Source organism: Odocoileus virginianus, chromosome 22 (assembly GCF_023699985.2).
Source record: "Odocoileus virginianus isolate 20LAN1187 ecotype Illinois chromosome 22, Ovbor_1.2, whole genome shotgun sequence".
NCBI classification, from domain to species: domain Eukaryota; kingdom Metazoa; phylum Chordata; class Mammalia; order Artiodactyla; family Cervidae; genus Odocoileus; species Odocoileus virginianus.
Genome location: NC_069695.1, coordinates 4,775,465 through 4,794,759, shown reverse-complemented (window position 1 = coordinate 4,794,759; position 19,295 = coordinate 4,775,465).

The window sequence follows — 19,295 nt, the reverse complement described above, 5'->3', positions numbered from 1 at the left end:
ACCCCTGAGAGACATTTCTCTCTGCCAAAAGTCAGTTCTCCCTGGAGCCTCACCAGAGTTCACCAACAAGAGTCATTTTGGTTGCGAGTTCGATCTTTTCATGCTGGGTTCCAATGAGAGTGTCAGGGTGCGCGGGGCTTGACATAAAGCCCCGTGCCTTCCCATGGTCCTGAGTGTACAAGTCCAGAAACAAATAGGAGGTGACATAAAAACCTGAGGTGAAAGAATAACTGGGAAATTTAATAACTAAGAAATGACATGCCCAATTTGAGAATGAAATTGCTTTACTGGAACAAAACTCAATAAGATTTGAAACCCAGCGGCTTCATGGGTAACCACAGTACCCAACTTCTTTAGCTATGAAGAAATCTGCCTTCTGTTGTGACCTACAGGTTTAAAAGAATGCTATTCATTAAAAAGCAAGGCAAAACAAACTGAAACAAAACCCAACGACTTGTTACAAGACTCCAAAGCATTTGATATTAAAAAAAAAAAACTTTAAAAAGTGGGTTTCTTCAATGTTTTTTTCTATGTTAAACTTCATTACATTTATTTTTCACATCACAAACCTGAATGCTGTTCACTGAGCAAATATTCCAACCATTCTTTTTAGATTTTCTGCTTTGCAGCTAAATCAATATTTTTTTGAAATGAAAATATAATTTAAATTCTCCAGAGGTCAAAAGTATTTTGAGGAAAAATACCTGTTGTAATTGCAACCTGTGAGTTTGATGCCAAAATCAATGGTAGCAACTTTTCACCGGGGAAGATGCCATTTAGCACAGAGCTGCCCTCAGCCTTACTTCTTTCCATGAATAGATGAGACTCATTCGGTCCAAGTTCAGGGCCAGCTGCTACGCCAGGAGCAGTAATACTTTACATTAGGCCTTTGTAGTTTCCCGAACATTTCATGCTCACGCTCTCATTTATTTATTAAAATAATTCTATGAATGCCCTAGAGGTAAGAAACATGCCTGATTCTTAAACATCACCACAGCATAGCACATAGGAAACATTCAATAAGTATTTGCAGACTAAATGGAATAAATACTACTAGCTTCTCTTTATAGACAAGGATACTTAGATATAAATAAAAATAAGGAATGTGTCCAAGAATCATTTAGATCTTCTGATTCCAAATCTTAGCCTTTTAAAAATATTTATTTATAGTATTATTATTATCAGCTGCATTGAGTCTTCATTAAAGTGCATGGGCTTAGTTGTACCATGACATGTGGGATCTTAGGTCCCTGACCAGGGATCAAACCTGTGTCCCCTGCATTGAAAGCATGGCATCTAAACCACTGGACCACCAGGGAAGGTCACCAAATCTTAGTCTTTTTTTCCCCTAGAAGATGTTTTTCAAAGATTTGCCATACTAATGATTTTGCTGGCTAAGATGAGATGATAAGATTCACATTCAATTCCATAGAAACGAGTAATACAGTAAACTCTAATCAGTCTTTTTGAAGGATATGAAGCAATATTCACGAAAAAATGTAAGAATAGGTGATATCCACAGAGTCAGTCTCCATTTGTCCAGCCACTGTACCATTGAATTAGTGTTTGTATGGTTTAAAAGTTCAGTTGAATTGATTAGTAATATGAGATAGTTCCATTGTTTCTGAGAAATACTTTAATAAGAGATTATGGCTGTACTAACACTGGGCTCCTGACTCATCCTGAAACTTGGACCTCTAGGGTACCACTTCCCAGCTTCACTGGAATAATAAACCCATATTATTTGGATTTCATGAAGCTCCAACTCTACTGCAAAATATGCTACCGAGTCATTTTAGAGATTGTTTCAAAACATTCCACAATACCTATAAACACTTCCCAAGTTGGTGAACAAAATGAAAAAATTATTAGACTCTAGACTATAGTTTCTTAAAGAATGGCGCCTGGACCAACGTTGTTACCTGGGAATTAGCTCAAAACACAATTTCTGTGGCCATACCCAGACCTACTGAATCAGAGACTGGGAAGTGGAACTCAGAAATTCATATTTTATTTACCAAGCACTCCGGGTAATACTGAGGTCCACTCAAGTTTGAAAGCCACCGTTCTGCAGTATAGACTACACATTTTTTTTTATCCTAAGCTAGAAAAAAATTAACAATAAAAAATTAATTAAATTTATAAAGATCTCCTTTAGTTAAGACAACCCAAGTGGAGAAAGAATGAATGAAAGGGTGAGGTAATTTTGTTCTCAGAGGAAATGACCAAGTTCCCCCAGGAGGCTGAATTCCAGGGCTTACATTTGTAGCTCAATATTCCTTTGAGGTCCTAATAAAACGTCTCCTTGAAGAGTTCCTTTGACATTCATCATCTTGTACATAGTGTAGTACTGGTATTATCTTAAGCAACATATCTGTGTTACTAATGTCAGGTGAGTTTTATTTTACAAAAATCATTCTTGTTAACATGTAAAACAACTATTTTTAAAATCTAGCGCTTGATTTTGAGTCATTTTTGGCAAAAATGACTCCTTTGGAAATGACTGTAATGTGATGGAGTTTTTGTTACTGGATTGATTTCTAATGGACAAATTATAAATGCAAATAAATGAGGACAGACCACTTTACTATTCAGGAGAAATTCCTTACATTCAAACAGTAACTTTATAATGTCAAAATAACCAGTAGGTATTAATCAGTATCTGGGCTATGTAAATATTTGCTTGTTTCCATAGTGATTGGCAAGCCCAGATACAGAAAAAAAAATCCACACATGTTATCACTTCCTAATAATATGATCATAAAAACACAACTTAGACCAGACTGAGAGGAGAATAAACACCATTAATTAAAAGATTTATAAAATAGAGGAGGAGGTGACAAATGAAGTCTTGAGTGCAAAAATGCACAAAAGAGGTAGAATATACCTATTTTTTTTAATTCTGAAAGAAACTTGAGCAACCCTTAATTATCTTCCAAAATGCTATTTAGAATTTTCCAAAAATAAAACATCTGACAACTGCTCAAACACCGCACCCCCACCCACAAAACATACACTTTTAAAGTGGATATACAGCCATGGCTGTGAAGTGTGTTTGAAAAAAAAAAAAAGTGAGACTGTTGGCATTTCACTTGAAATCAACTGAGAAGTTCTTTACTAAAGAAGTGAGAAGCTTAAAGCTGTTTCCTCAAGCTTTAGGGGAGTACAGATATTATGGAGGAGGAGCATTTGGTCAAAGAGTAAATTAGTAGTGTGGTTCACACATTGCACGAGACATCTACACAGGAACCACAGTTGTCTTAAATAATCAGTCCCGTTAACGGGCCTATGGTTATGAAATTTCTTCACAAAGCAGTCACCAACGCAAAGGCTGTTTTTAGAAACACTTTGTTCTTCTGATCTCTCCGAGGATAAGGCAGCATCTTCAAACCCCCCCAACCCACCCCCCTCCAGTCATTTCTAAAAATACAAACAAACACAAAAAGCACAAACACACCCTCAAGTAGCAAGAGAAGAAATGAACATACACAGAAGTTTATTTCAATAGGTGCTTAGTTAAATATATACTCAAGATGGAAATGCAGATACAAGATCCTAAGTGGAGAGACATCAAAAAATGAAGACTATTCTGAATGATACTCTTCTGAGCACATGGCAAGACCAAGTTTGAGCCATCATAATAGAGAAACTGAAGGAATGATGCAATTATTGGATGCTATCTCACACTGTGTATATATGGACATATATGTGCAAATATGCAAACTAATTAAAAATTTAAATGTCATTACAACAAATTACATAAATTATAAAAGAAATTTTCCACTATGAAAGTTAGTGAAGAATTCCTAAAAAACCACAATACCCAGATCACTGACAGATTTGACTCTGTAAAGCAATATAAATTTCTTGAATTGAAGTATAGTTAATTTATAATGTCGTGCTCACAATATAAATTTCTGGACAGAAAACGTCATAAGCAAAGTAAAGCGGCAAGCTGGAAGAAAACGTAGGCAAGTACTCAGTTCAGTTCAGTTGCTCAGTTGTGTCCAACTCTTTGTGACCCCATGGACTGCAGCACACCAGGCTTCTCTGTCCATCACCAACTCCCGGAGCCTACTCAAACTCATGTCCATCAAGTCGGTGATGCCATCCAACCATCTCATCCTCTGTCCTCCCCTTCTCTTCCCACCTTCAATCTTTCCCAGCATCAGGGTCTTTTCCAATGAGTCGTTTCTTTGCATCAGGTGGCCAAAGTATTGGAGCTTCAGGTTCAACATCAATCCTTCCAATGAACACCCAGGACTGATCTCCTTTAGGATGGACTTGTTGGATCTCCTTGCAGTCCAAGGGACTCTCAAGAGTCTTCTCCAACACCACAGTTCAAAAACATCAATTCTTTGGTGCTCAGCTTTCTTTATAGTCCAACTCTCACATCCTTGCATGACTACTGGAAAAACCATAGCTTTGACTAGTCGGACCTTTGTTGGCAAAGTAATGTCTCTGCTTTTTAATATGCTGTCTAGATTGGTCATCACTTTTCTTCCAAGGAGAAAGCATCTTTTAATTTCATGGCTGCAATCACCATCTACAGTGATTTTGGAGCCCCAAAAAATCAAGTCTGTCACTGTTTCTACTCTTTCCCCATCTATTTGCCATGAAGTGATGGGACCAGATGCCATGCTTTTAGTTTTCTGAATGTTGAGTTTTAAGCCAACTTTTTCACTCTCCTCTTTCACTTTCATCAAGAGGCTCTTTAGTTCTTCATTTTCTACCATAAGAGTGGTGTCATCTGCATATCTGAGGTTATTGATATTCCTCCCGGCAATCTTGATTCCAGCTTGTGCTTCATCCAGCCTGACGTTTCTCGTGATGTACTCTGCATATTAAATAAGTTAAATAAGCAGGGTGACAATATACAGCCTTGATGTACTCCTTTTACTATTTGGAACCAGTCTGTTGTTCCATGTCCAGTTCTAACTGTTGCTTCTTGACCTGCATAGAGATTTCTTAGGAGGCAGGTCAGGAGGTCTGGTATTCCCATCTCTAAGAATTTTCCACAGTTTGTTGTGATCCACACAGTCAAAGGTTTTGGCATAGTCAATGAAGCAGCAATAGATACTTTTCTGGAAATCTCTTGCTTTTTTGATGATCAGCAGATGTTGGCAATTTGATCTCTGGTTCCTCTGCCTTTTCTAAAACCAACTTGAAATCTGGAAGTTCATGGTTCACGTACTGTTGAAGCCTGGCTTGGAGGATTTTGAGCATTATTTTGCTAGTGTGTGAGATGAATGCAATTGTGCGGTAGTTTCAACATTCTTTGGCATTACCTTTCTTTGGGATTGGAATGAAAACTGACCTTTTCCAGTCCTGTGGCCACTGCTGAGTTTTCCAGATTTGCTGGCATATTGAGTTTAGTACTTTTATAGCAACATCTTTTAGCTCAACTGGAATTCCTTCACCTCCACTAGCTTTGTTCATATGATGCTTCTTAAGGCCCACTTAACTTCGCATTCCAGGATGCGAATACTAGAGTAGACAAATATTTTGCATCCTTTATATGTAAGTGTGTGCCTGCGTGGTTCTGTTACAGTTAAATCAAGTGTCCTGGGTGGAATCAGAATAAAAAGCCAGGGGCTAAGCTCTCACATGACTGAATACTGACTCCCATATGCAAAATGCAGAAATGCTAAGTTGCTTCAGTCCTGTCCAACTCTTTGCAACCCTATGGGCCCATCATAGCCCACCAGGCTTCTCTGTCTATGGGATTCTCCAGGCAAGAATACAGGAGTGGGTTCTTTACCTTTACCATCAACTGTAATTCCTTAACATGTAAGGAATTCCTATAAATCAATAAGGAAAAGGTAAGCGGTAAAGAAACTGCCTGCCAATGCAGGAAACTTAAGAGAAGCATGTTCGATTTCAGGGTCAGGAAGATTCCCTGGAGGAGGAAATGACAACCCACTCCAGTGTTCTTGCCTGGAGAATCCCACAGACAGAGGAGCCTGGTGGGCTACAGTCCATAGGGTCACAAGGAGTTGGTCATGACTGAAGCCATTTAGCTCAAGCAATAGGAGAAAAAACAAAGAACATACAGGAAAGAGATAAAGCCAAAAAGCATATGAAAATATGATCATTTCACTAGTGTCAATATTTAGTGACCTTATCATCAGAAGAAAAATTATACTATTCTCATCCATCAGATAGACAAAAATTTTAAAGATTAAAAATATTCACTTGGGTCAGATATGGGCTCACTCATATATTGTTGATACAAATGGATAGCATTTTAAAGAAATTTTTGTGTCAGCTTCCATAGTTCAAAATGTTTGAAGCTTTTGATTCAGCAATTCAACTTCTAGGAATCTATACTCCATAAATATGACATATTTGTACAAAGTTTTATGTACAAAGATGTACACTGTGGAATTTTGTAATGATGGAAAATTGAAAGCAATCTAAATGCTGATCAAGAATGGTATAGCTGAAGACATGATGGTTTATGAAGAATATAGACTATACAGAACCATTTTTAAAAGCACTGAGATATACTAACTATAAAGTAAACTATTGGGGCTTCCCTGGTGGCTCAATGGTAGAGAATTTGCTTGTCAATACAGAAGACGTGGGTTTGATACCTGGGTTAGGAAGATCCCCTGGAGAAGGAAATGGCATCCCACCCAGTATTCTTGCCTGAGAAATGCTATGGACAGAGGGGCCTGGCAGGCTACAGTCCATGGGGTCACAAAAGATTCAGACACAGTTTAGCAACACAACAACAGTAACATCAAAGCAAACTATTACAGGAATTACTCCTTCAGCAGAGAAAGAAATAAAGGCACAGAGAACGCAAAGGAACAGGAAACTTGGGTTTTTTCTTTGCTTAATTTGAAATCCTTATTTTCAAGAATTAAACTAGGATGCAATGTGCATAACATGAAATTTCTCATTTTAAGCATTTTAAACACACAGTTCAGTGACGTTAAGTACATTCATGTTGTTGTACACCCATCACCCCCATCGTCTCCATAACTTGTTTTCATCTTCCCAAACTGAAACTGCACCCATTAAATGTTAACTCCCCATTTTGCTCTTCTTGCAACCCCTGGAAACCACCGTTCCCTGTGTCTATGAATTCCACTACTCTATGTACCTTGACGGAGTTCTGGACATGCTATTCCGAAACAGGGTGGCTTGGCATATTGAGTATTTCAAGTTGAAGGAATATGAGTTGCAAAAGGATTTCCTGACCATCCTCTGAAGTGGGTCTGTCATGGGAGAGTTGCCTTCCCCATACCCAGAGGAAAGGAGCTTCATTATCTCAGAAGATAGAGGAGCCCCAAGAAATCTCAACAAACAGGCTTTGCTTTTTCCCACTTTACTGCACTTAGTCCATCCCTATCTAATTTTTCCATGACTCTCCACTCTTATTTAAACAGCATAAAAACACTCAGGTTTAACCACTTCTTTGGGTCCTCATTTCCTTATGAAGGCTCCTGGATCACACAAAATTTACATTAATTTGTATGCTTTTCTCGGCCAGTCTGTCTTAGCTCCTGGCTGAGAACTTTGAAGGATAGAGAGAAAAGATCATTTTTGTCTCCTGCAACCTCATATAAACGGAATTATAAGATATTTGTCCTGTTCTGACATTGCATTTAGCATAAGATATTCAAGGTTCATCGGTATTCAGCATGTGTCAAAATTTCTTTTTTAAGGCTGAATAATATTCCATTGTATGTATTCTGCAATCATTTTTAACAAGAAATATGAATTGCTTCTATCATATGTAACAGCTAAGCTACAAATAAAACTGTGCCTCCAAGTGTACATTTAAGCAAATTCTTGTGTCAGAATGGTTTTGGGGCAACAAAACCAATACATATTCAAGAAAATTAAATATTGATTGAATATATCTATATTTCTATATATATTGAATATATATACATATATGATATATATATTTCTACATTCCAAAAACATTTATCTGCTTGTTTTCACCTCACTGAGTTTTTTGATACTTGTAGAATCTAGTGGAATTTAAGAATTAAGAAATAAAAGAAAGAAGAGAGAGAGAAAGAGGCAGGGAGAGAGGGAGCAGGAGAGATAGAAAGAAAACAGGAAGACAGAAAAGGGGAGAGGGGGCCGGGATGGTGGAAGGAAGGAAGAGAAAGAAAAAAGAAAGAAGGAGAATATCTTTTTACTGAATGTTTAGTATGTACCAGGCATTGTTCTAAGTATGCTAAAAATGCACCTTGCATTTTAAAATTCATTTAATTCCCCCAGTAACCCTTTGCAGTAGATCTTATTATTGTCCTCTGCTCACCAAGGTTCTATAACTCTTCCCAGGTGATACAATTGTTAACACTTAAACATCTGCCCTCCATACATGCCTCCTTCCCAATACCCCAGAGTATTCCATCTAGGAAGATACCACATCTGTTTACCAAGAGGCTTGGGAGGTGGGGTTTCCAGAAGGTTTTTATTAATTTTATGCTTCCTGTCAATTCAATTGCAGATCCTAATCCATGAAAGGACCATCAGGGAGATATCAAGAGAAAGGACTCTGACAAATCAGCCTGCAGGAAAATACAGTGTAGAAGTGAAAGTGGTCAAAATCAAAATCATGATCATGAGATGGTGAGATTTATTTCTTTTCTGCTTTTAACGGATTGACAAGTGAAGGGACACAGGAGTCAACAACTGCCTTTGCTTCCCAAATATACACATTCCAGAGACATCCAGAGAAGGAGATTGAATTAACCAAGTAATTGACTGGCTTGCCTCAAATTAATTTTCATGTCTTGTAATTATACATGTGGACCATATGGCAGGCCCCACATCTATAGTTTTAATAAATACATTTAGGCAAACAGTGAGGTTGCTCATCATCTGATCTTTTCCCCACAAAAAGTTGAACACCACAGAATATTTAGCAAACCCTATTGAGATAGAAAAAAATATCTGGATACATGTACTTACTGAGAAAGACTGATGAAACGAAAACCTCATTTATGACTCATTCTATGCCATAGATTTCTTTTCTTTGTTTTCTTTTGTTGTTGTTGTGTAAAGCTATGGTTTACTCATAGTTGTACATTATTCCATTTTAAGAATGTGTGCGTGCTAAGTTGCTTCAGTCATGTCTGACCCTTTGCGACCCTATGGACTGTAGCCTGCCAGGCTCCTCTGTCCATGGGATTCTCCAGGCAAGAATACTGGAGTGGGTTGCCACCTCCTTCTCCACGTCCTTCCCGTCCCAGAGACTGAACCCATCTCTTGTGTCTTCTGCGTTGGCAAGCGGGTTCTTTGCCATTAGGGCCACCAGGGAAGCCCAATGTATAACAGAGATATTTAATGTATTAAAAAATGTATGGACATTTGGGTTGTTTCCAACTGTTGGCTTTTATGGGGAATGTTCATAAACTTTTCTGTAGCTGTAACCTGGTGCCCATCAGGTCATATTTCCGTGGAATGTATGTTCCTAAGAGGGTCACAGTATATGTGTGTCTTCACTTTTACTTTATAATATCCACTGCTTTCCAAAGAGATTGTACAAATTTATATTCCTAAAGCCATATATGAGTTTCTGCTGCTCCATGTCTTTCTTGACATTTGGTATTGTTGCCATTTAGAATTTTCCTCATCCAATGAGTGTACAGCCATAGATTTCCCATGAACACCTTCACGGAGCTTATTGTCAAGCAAGAAAGATGGCAGACCAACAAATAAATATATACAATCACAAAGTGTGAAAAATTCTAGGAGAGAAAAGCACAGTGTATTATGAGGGAACATGACAGGAGTGACTTGATTCAGCCTGAAGGAAAAGACCTTGTTCAGAGATCCTGGGAGAGAGACAGAAACTCAGGCTAAGGTGCTGGCAGTGAAGGTAAAGTTCAAGGCAGATCCAAGGGATATTTTTTGAGGTGCTCAATACACATGTGCTTCCTATCATGTCCTTACGACAAATTTTACTTTTTTATCCAGATGGTTTAAGTGGCATTCTTTTATTTGCTACCAAAAGAATCTGGATTACTGATCAATTCATGCCTTTCTGTCATCCACGCCTTGAACTATGTTGCTGCTATCTCTTGAAAGGCCATATTACTTTTTAGGTGGAGAATTTCTCTATAAGACCCAAGTAACTTACTCAGAAGGAGCTTCCCACGTGGCACAGTGGTAGAGAATCTGCCTGCCAATGCAATTCCTGGATCAGGAAGATCCCTTGGAGGAAATGGCAACCCACTCGTTTTCTTGCCTGGAAAATCCCATGGACAGAGGGGCCTGGTGGGCTATAGTCCATGGAGTCTCAAAGAGTTGAGTACTGAGCACGCATGCATGCAACTTACTCAGAATGGGTCACCCCTTCTATTAACTCCCCATGGCATTGTATATTTGTATATCAGTTTATTGCACAGTATTTTTTAGTCTGTCTACCCAGTCCCTTGCACAATGCCTGGCATGCGACTTTACTCAATAAATGTTTGAACAAAGCATGGATGCAGGGAAATAGGAAGAGAGGGAAGGGAAAAGAAGAAAAGGGAGAAAAAAGAAAATTGACTTTTCCTGGCCACTCCAGCTTTAGTTGGTACCAAAGATGTTAGCAGAAAAAAGTGGGATGTCTGGTCTTAATCTGGCTGGCTTCATCTGCAGATACCATGGTTTAATGTAAAAGTTAGAGGGACTTCCCTCGTGGTCCACTGTAGATTGGGTTCTGAAGACCTGAGTTCTAATCCTAGCTCTCCATTCACTTTTTAAAACTTGAGTTTCAGTGCCTTTGATCTGAGATAATCATCCACCCTGTATATTTCACACAGATGTTAGAGGATAAAAAGAAGCAATAGGTAAAAACATACTTTTGTATTGAAGTATTGATTTACAATGTTGCATTAGTTTCGGGTGTTCAGCGAAGTGATTCCGTTATCTATACACATTGCTTTCTCATGTTCTTTTCCATGATGGTTTATTATAGGATACTGAATACAGTTCTCTGTGCTATACAGTATAGTCCTGTTGTCTATCCAGTCCATATGTAACAGTTTGTATCTGCCAGTCCCAAATCCCTCCCCAACCTCCTCCCCGCCTTGGGAGTCACAAGTCTATGTATGTGAGTCTTTCTGTTTCAGAGATAGGGAGAATATACTTTAAACAACAATGTAAAGATATCTGTGGAAGATTTACCTTAAGAGCCTAGAAGTCTGGTGGTTTAATAGGGATTGCATTGAAACTGTAGATTGCTTTGGGTAGTAGAGTCATTTTCACTATATTGATTCTTCCAATCCAAGAACATGGTATATCTCTCCATCTGTTTGTGTTGTCTTTGATTTCTTTCATCAGTGTCTTATAGTTTTCTGGATACAGCTCTTTTGTCTCTTTAGGTGGGTTTATTCCTAGGCATTTTAATCATTTTGCTGCAATGGTGAGTTAATTTCTCTTTCTGATTTTTCATTGTTAGTGTATAGGAATGCAAGGGATTTCTGTGGGTTAATTTTATATCCTGCCACTTGACTACATTTATTGGTTAGCTCTAGTAATTTTCTGGTGGCATCTTTAGGGTTTCAACACATAGTATCATGTCATTTGCAAACAATGAGAGTTTGCAGATCAAAACTACAATGAGGTATCATCTCACACCACTCAGAATGGCCATTATCAAAAAAATCTACAAACAATAAATGCTGGAGAGGATGTGGAGAAAAGGGAACCCTCTTGCCCTGTTGGTGGGAATGTAAATTGATACAGCCACTGTGGAAACAGTAGGGAGGGTCCTTAAAAACTAGGAATAAAACTATGACATGACCCAGCAGTCCCACTGCAGGGTACAGACCCTGAGAAAAGCATAACTGAAAAAGGACATGTGTACCTTGATGTTCTAGCAGCATTGTTTACAATAGCTAGGACATTGAAGCAACCTAGATGTCCATCGACAGATGAATGGATCAAGAAGTTGTGGTAGCTATTTACAATGGAATATTATTCAGCCATAAAAAGAACAAATTTGAGTCAGTTCTTATGAGGCAGGCGAACCTAGAACTTATCATACAGGGTGAAGTAAGTCAGAAAGAGAAAAACAATTATTGTATTAATGCATATATATGGAATCTAGAAAAATGGTATTAAGGAAGGAGTGGAGACACAGGCGTAGAGAGGAGACCAGTGGACACAGTGGGGGAAGGAGAGGGTGGGACGAACGGAGAAAGTAGCATTGATATATATACACTACCGTGTGTTAAGCAGATGGCTAGTGAGAAGCTGCCGATCAACACAGGGAGCCCAGGCTGGTGCTCTGTGATGACCGAGAGGAGCGGGGTGGGGGAAGCGGAGGGAGGCTCAAGAGGGAGGTGATACACGCGTAATTTTGGCTGAACTGCATTGTTGTACAGCAGAAATCAGCACAGCGCCGTAAAGCAATGTTCCTCCAATTAAATAATAAAATAAAAGAGCTGATCCTTTGGACACTAGCTCTTTTTTCCAGACAAAACATTGAGAATCTGGCACTGTTTTAGGTTCACAATAAACCTAAATTCGTCCATAAAGGAAAGAATCTAGTTGTGTGTTTTTTTTAAAAAAAGAAAGTATAGAGTGTTGAAAACTGCTGCAACCTTGCTCAGCAAAGAAGCCATTTATTTGAAGTAAGTGACTCACTGAAGAGGAAGGAGGAAGGAGCCTGGAGGGGGAAGAAGCTTCCTTGCAGGGAATTCAACCCTTGGGGCTCTCCCCTGACCTTTCATCCTGACAGATACTCTAACAGGAAGATGAGCTCACCAAGGAAAATGTAACCAGGGGGCTGGTCCAGGGACTGGAAGAGCTTGAGAAATCCAAAGGGAGTATAACCAGGGCTCGAGGTGGGTAAGGGAGGAACCCCTTTTCTAGATGAAAAAGGGGACTGAAAGCTGGTTCTCTTGGGAATAGTTAGACATTAAGGTTGGGGTAAGAACACTGAATCCTAAAGGAAATCAGGCCTGAATATTCATTGGAAGGACTGATACTGAAGCTGAAACTCCAATACTTTGGCCACCTGATGCGAAGAACTGACTCACTGGGAAAGACCCTGATGCTGGGAAAGGCTGAAGGAAGACTCCATGCTTCCAATGCAGGGGGCTCAGGTTCAGTCCCCGGTTGGGGAATTAAGACCCCACATGTTCCAAAGTACAGCTAAAATCTTAAAAAAAAAATTGTTTTTTAACTTTGTAAAATAACCATATAGTTTGGATGTTTTGTGAAGAGCTGAGGAAAAAAAACAGCCACAATTCTCTTTATCTTGAAAGTTGTTTTTCAAGAGGACCACAGGACCTGAAATTGCTAAACATCCATGAATTTTTCACTGATAACCATTAGTGCAATATAGCCTCTTATTTAAAATGTGCATGTTTCAAAAGCTGCTGAATCAATTTTATACAAAAAGTATAATAATACTTAGATTTAGTTGTTAGGCAAGTGTCTGTCTAGGAAGAAAGTCCATTAAAAGTATATTATTTGGCAAACTGAATTCTTCTGTATTATCCAAAGTCCCATGGAAAACAGTTTGACTTTTCTAGTCCTTAAAATAAAATGACACCAAAATGTAAGGGACTACCAGTAAGGTGTTTGAAAAGTTTGGACTTGACGTGGAAACACAGAAATTCGCTGGCACAGATGAAGCACCTGTGAAAAAGGAAAGAAAGAAAAAAAAGATGTGACCGGGGAGGTGAGTGCTACAACAATTTAAATCAAAAGGCAAAGCTCAGGGGTCCTGCTCCCCACTTATCATCCACTGTGACCATTTGGGCTTTGATCTCTGTACATCTTGCTTCTGACTCTGGGTCTGCACCACTGAGGGAAGCACCTGGCTCTGATTTTAGCGGCTTCGTTAAAAGGATTAGACTCAAATGTTTGCCCAAGTCTGCTCACAAAGCCAGAAATATCAGGACAGCTCTGGGATCTACGCAATGTGTCCTTGGGGAGACTTGATAGACAGAATCATGCCGATAGGATGGCTTCCTGAAACTTCATTCAACAATATTAGGTGGGCACTGACTATATGCCATGGAAGGCTCTAAACGCAAAACTGCATTCTCCAAAGGCAGCCAGGAGTGCTTAAAACAAGATTCAGATGTATGGCCATTGAAGACGTCTTAGTAATAAATCTACTTCAAGCAGTTACACACCTGTGGACACACATACACACAAACATTATCGGCGATTTCATCAATTCTAAGGAGAGTCAGCAATGAGAACTAAAGATGGAGTGTAAAATTCAGTGGCCACCCTATCCACTGCAATGATATTCCGACTCCCTATACTCTCTTAAATCAGTGAGGTTTGTGTGTTTTCCTCTATAATTTTGAGTTCGGTATGTTTCTCCATGTCAGTAAGAAACTGCACTCATGCATCACAGAGAGCTTGAAAAGTTCCATGTTTTAGAGCCCTTGATTCTTTTTTCGAATTTATTTTTAGTCGAAGGATAATGGCTTTACAATATTGTGTTGCTCTCTGCCCTACATCAAGTGAATCAGTCATCGGGACACACATGTCACCTCTCTTGGGAGCCTCCCCCCCCCCCCCCCCGGCCAGCCCCCTGGGTTGTCATAGAGCACAGGCTGAGCTCCCTGCTCCACGCAGCGTTTCCCGTTAGCTACCTACTTTTATACCTGACAGTGCGTACATGTCAATGCTCCTCTCTCAGAGGTCCCATCCCACTCTCTCCCTCCCCTGTTGTCTCTGTAAGTCTCCTCTATGTCTGCGTCTCTATTCCTGCCCTGCAAACAGGTTCATCAAGACCATTTTCCTAGATTCCATATATATGCATGAATATATGATATTTGTTTTTCTCTTCCTGACTTACTTCACTCTGAATAATAGGATCTAGGTTCACCCACCTCATGAGAACTGACTCCAATGCATTCCTTTTTATGGCTGAGTACTAGAACCCTTGATTCCTAACAATGCCCTTGATCTGATGAAGTAACGCAGTAGATCGATTCAACCAGAAGCCTGACCAAATTGTCAGGCCACATTTAATTAAATAAAAACTCATCTGACAAGTCTCTAATCCTTCCCAATAGGGAATAGGTTCCAAATACAAAGAACAAAGGGGGAGTCACCCTCTCCATGGCACCTGGCTACCCGGCCCGCCTGGGAGCTCATCACTTCCATCACTCAGAGCCGGCCTTGAAGGCAGCCGTCAGTGTTCTGAAGGGCCCCCTGCGATTTAACCCTCTGCGGAGGTTGCTGCCTTGAAATTCTTCCCTTCACCTTTGAAAAGGCGTTTCCTAGGTGAAGTGGCAACGAATGCCGTGGGCGGAGAGAGGGAGTGGACTGAAAGGGGAGGGCGTGGCCCCTCCGCAGCCCCACCTCCTGGGGCACCCGCCCCAGCTCCTCACGGTCCCAACCCCTGCGAGGTGAAACTGTTTCTGCCTCCTGCCCACCTCTGTACACACACCCAGGGAACCTAGGAAGGTCCAGGCTGGGCAAGACTGGGTCCTAGCACAGTCTGGGCCGCTCAGCAGGGATGTTGGTCTCCATCCGGATTCTTAATGCTCCCCCTGCTCTTAGAGCGCGTCGTCTGTGCTGGGCTGGGGCAGCAGGTCTGCGGGAGGGGGAGATACCTTGCTTTTCTCCTGCAGGGGCCCAGCTTATAAATCTGGTCCCTGGAGGGACGGCGGGACCCGCAGTTGTCAGGCAGGAAGGGACTTAGTTTCCCTGAGTTGCACGGAATCCTCTGGGTGCCTGGAGAGTCCGCGCACACCCCAAGAGTGTTCAGAGGAGCCAGCGTTCCTACAGGCCTGCGTTGGGCCTAGAGAGACCCTCCTCCTTCTCACAATCCTGAATCTGGCTTGCTTTTGTCTTTTCTGCCCAATTGGAGGCACCGTCCAGAAACAAGCCATGAAAAAACGAAATGTGTACGTTCCGTGATTTCACGTGGGAGTTCAATGTTCTAATATTTGTATTTTAAGCAGACATTGTACAGTGTAAAGATGAACAAGAAAATCCACGCTAATCATATAGACTTAATTTTTCTTTACTTAGAACAAGGTTTAATTAAAAAACACCTTGACAAGTTGGGGGAAAAAAAGAACAAAAGAAAGAAAAAAGAACTTGTATTTTAATACTTTTAGCGGTAAATTTTTTCTACTTTTTGAACAAAGAAGCTTGCTTTTTTTTTTTTTTTTTTTTTACACTGTGTTCTGCAAATTATGTAGCTGGCCCTGCCACCATGGCCCAGGTAAAAGCTGGGGATGATGAGTTAGAAAATAATTAGTTTGAAACCCTTGCTCCTCAGTTGTCTGCTGAATTTTTGTGAGGACACTGATCTCTCCCTGGTAATCTTTCCATTTCATTCCATTCCCAGATGATGGCTTCTATTTTCTATTGATTTCCAAGGCAAGGTCTGGTTTCCTTCTGTTTTCCTACCTGTTATGAACTATTTTACCTGTGGAGTTTTCTCTTTCTGGGGTCCTGAGTAGCTGGAACATAGTTACATGTGGAAAATCATGACATGGTTTTTCCTTAAAAATTATATTCTCCTCAACTCTTTATAAAAATTTTAAAATAAATAACAGAAAGCTATCACCCTAAAAGGCAAGTCTAAAACTAGTTAAAGAAATAGATCCCATTAGCAAGAAATATTCATAATAATTCAAATTCTTTACTTGTGTTTTTTGTGCTCAACAGGGATGGCACTGGCTGTCGATATTGTTGAAATTTCATGCCTTTCTCCCAGACCTCCCTCCGGCACTGAGTTTATCCAATTAAGAAAGGATTGTTGTTGTTCAGTTGCTAAGTTTCTAAGATTTTTTGTGACCCCCATGTACTGCAGCACATCAGGCTTCCCTGTCCTTCACCATCTCCAGGAGTTTGCTCAAACTCATGTCCACTGAGTCAGTGATAATATCCAACCATCGCATCCCCTCCTGCCTGTCCCCTTCCCCTCTTGCCTTTAATCTTTCCCAGAATCAGGGTCTTTTCCAGTGAGTTAGCTTTTTGCATCAGTTGGCCAAAGTATTGGAGCTTTAGCATCAGTCCTTCCAGTTAATATTCAGGGTTTATTTCCTTTAGGATGGCCTGGTTTTATCTTCTTCTTGTCCCAGGGACTCTCAAGAGTCTCAAGAGGAAGGGCTGGCATCAGGGTCTAAAGCCAAGTATTTGATTCAAAAGCTGTGCCCTTTGCCATTACATTTATGTCAGTGGTTCTTAAATTTTAGGAGACAGAAGCCAGAATCACACAGATGTCTTATAAAAATGAATGGTTGGTCCCACTTCAGGGTTTCAGATCCCTTACATCTGAGATTCTGCATTTCTTACAAGTTCCCAGGTGATGTTGACGCTGGTGATCCAGGTCTACACACTCTGGAAGCCTCTGATTATGTAGTAAAGTCTGGTAAGTGGATTGAAGAAAGAAACTTCATCTTTCCAATGCTCTTTCTTGCTGGAAGGAAGGATATTTATCCTTGTGTGAAAGAGAGATACCTACCAGCAAATGGTTTCCTTTAAATCTTCAAGCGTGTTTCAGAACTGTTTTTAAATCTCATTTGAGGCTGCCTTTCACAGGTGATGGGGAGCAAAAGCTATCCATTGTCTCATAGGCGATGACTGTAGGATAATTGTGCCTGTCCTGGGAAGCCAGGTTTCCTCAATGCTGCCGAGACTAGGTGTTCTAAAAGTTATTGGTTGACTGTTAAGGTCGTGGCATCTGTGTGGAGGTGTAGAACCAACCTGTGTGCTTTTCACCCAGCAAGTCCGGTGAAAAACATCACCTACTCTCACAAGTAAAGATGACAATTCACTTTGAAATTCTCAAGAATTTGTTTCTACAAATTTGTTGAACCATATCAGGAAGCTTGGAGTTTCTAGTTACACAGAACAATGAGAATTCCCAGTTGCTCTTCCAGAAGCCTTATTCACTTTTGCTTTGATTAGTGCAGTAAATTCTTCTTATTCATGTGTTCATTATACAAATAATTTTAAAAATTTATGGGCAATTTGGAAAAAAAGGGCTAAGTGACCCATAATCTTACCACTCTAACAAAACCAATACTGGCATTGTGGTTTATTTCCTCCTGATCATACGTCTATTCATTTATTTTACATGGTCATAATTTGTAATTACGTTGTCATAAATCTCCTGTCACTTAACATTATAAAGTATAATAATCCATGTAATTACTTAGATCTCAAATACAGAAGAGTCTTTAAATACCCTCAGTGTTTCCTCCAGAAATTGTTAGGATACAATCAACAGTCATAGTTAAAATAGACTCAACCTTTCACTTTGGAGAAAGAAATGACAACCCCCTCCAGTATTCTTGCCTGGAAAATCCAATGGACAGAAGACCCTGATGGGGCTACAGCCCATAGGGTCACAGAGTCGGCTACGACTGAGCAACTAAACCACCAAACTTTCACTTAGATTCCAGGGATTCTTCTGCTCTGTAGTGTTTATTCAGATGGTTCAGTGCTTATTCCAACAGGAGGGGACCTTCTCAAGCCCTCCTTAGATATCTCTGAGTTCACAGATCAAAACTGGAGACCTGTCCTTTCGTTGGAGGCCAGCTTATACCTTGGGTTTCACATTTCACTCCTTCACGTCTGTTACTATCTCTATAGAACTGGGCAGAAAAGCAGTTGATCATTATCTTTGTAAAAAAATGCTTCCTTCTTTTATATGGGGGAAGAAGCATACTTTTCCAGCCAGAATTCCTTCACATTCCTATTCCTGTTCATCTATCCAAACCCTACCAGTCCTGCAGGCCACAGGGACGTGATCTGCCTCTCACCCCATTCAGACAAGACTGGAGCCTCTCAAGGGCACTCACACGCCCCGTGCTCCTGCCTATCCTGTAGGCTCTGTCATCCCCACGGAGCCTGGACAAGCCCTCTTCCAGTTCCTCTGTCCTCTAGTCTCTGTACTGCGCTGCAGAAACCAAGCCGTCAACCCCCAGCCAGGAGTCCGGGCTGACAGGAGACATGATCAGGGCATGGCGTGTGCTGCAATAATCACCGCTCCATTTTCTGAGGCTTTCTCTTAGAACATGGCTGTATTAGCTTTCAAAAACCAGATATTCCATATTTGTAGAATCTAGAAAAATGGTATAGATGCTCTTATTTGAAAAACAGAAATATAGACACAGAAGTAAAGAACAAATATGTGAACGCCAAGGGGGGAGGTGGGATGGATTGGGCGATTAGGATTGACATATATGCACTATATGATGTTATTGTTTAGCCGCTAGGTTGTGTCCAACTCTTTGTGAGTCCGTGGACTCTAGCCTGAACCAGGCTCCTCTGTCCATGGGATTTCCCAGGCAAGCGTACTGGAGTGGGTTACCATTTCCTTTTCTAGGAGATCTTCCCAA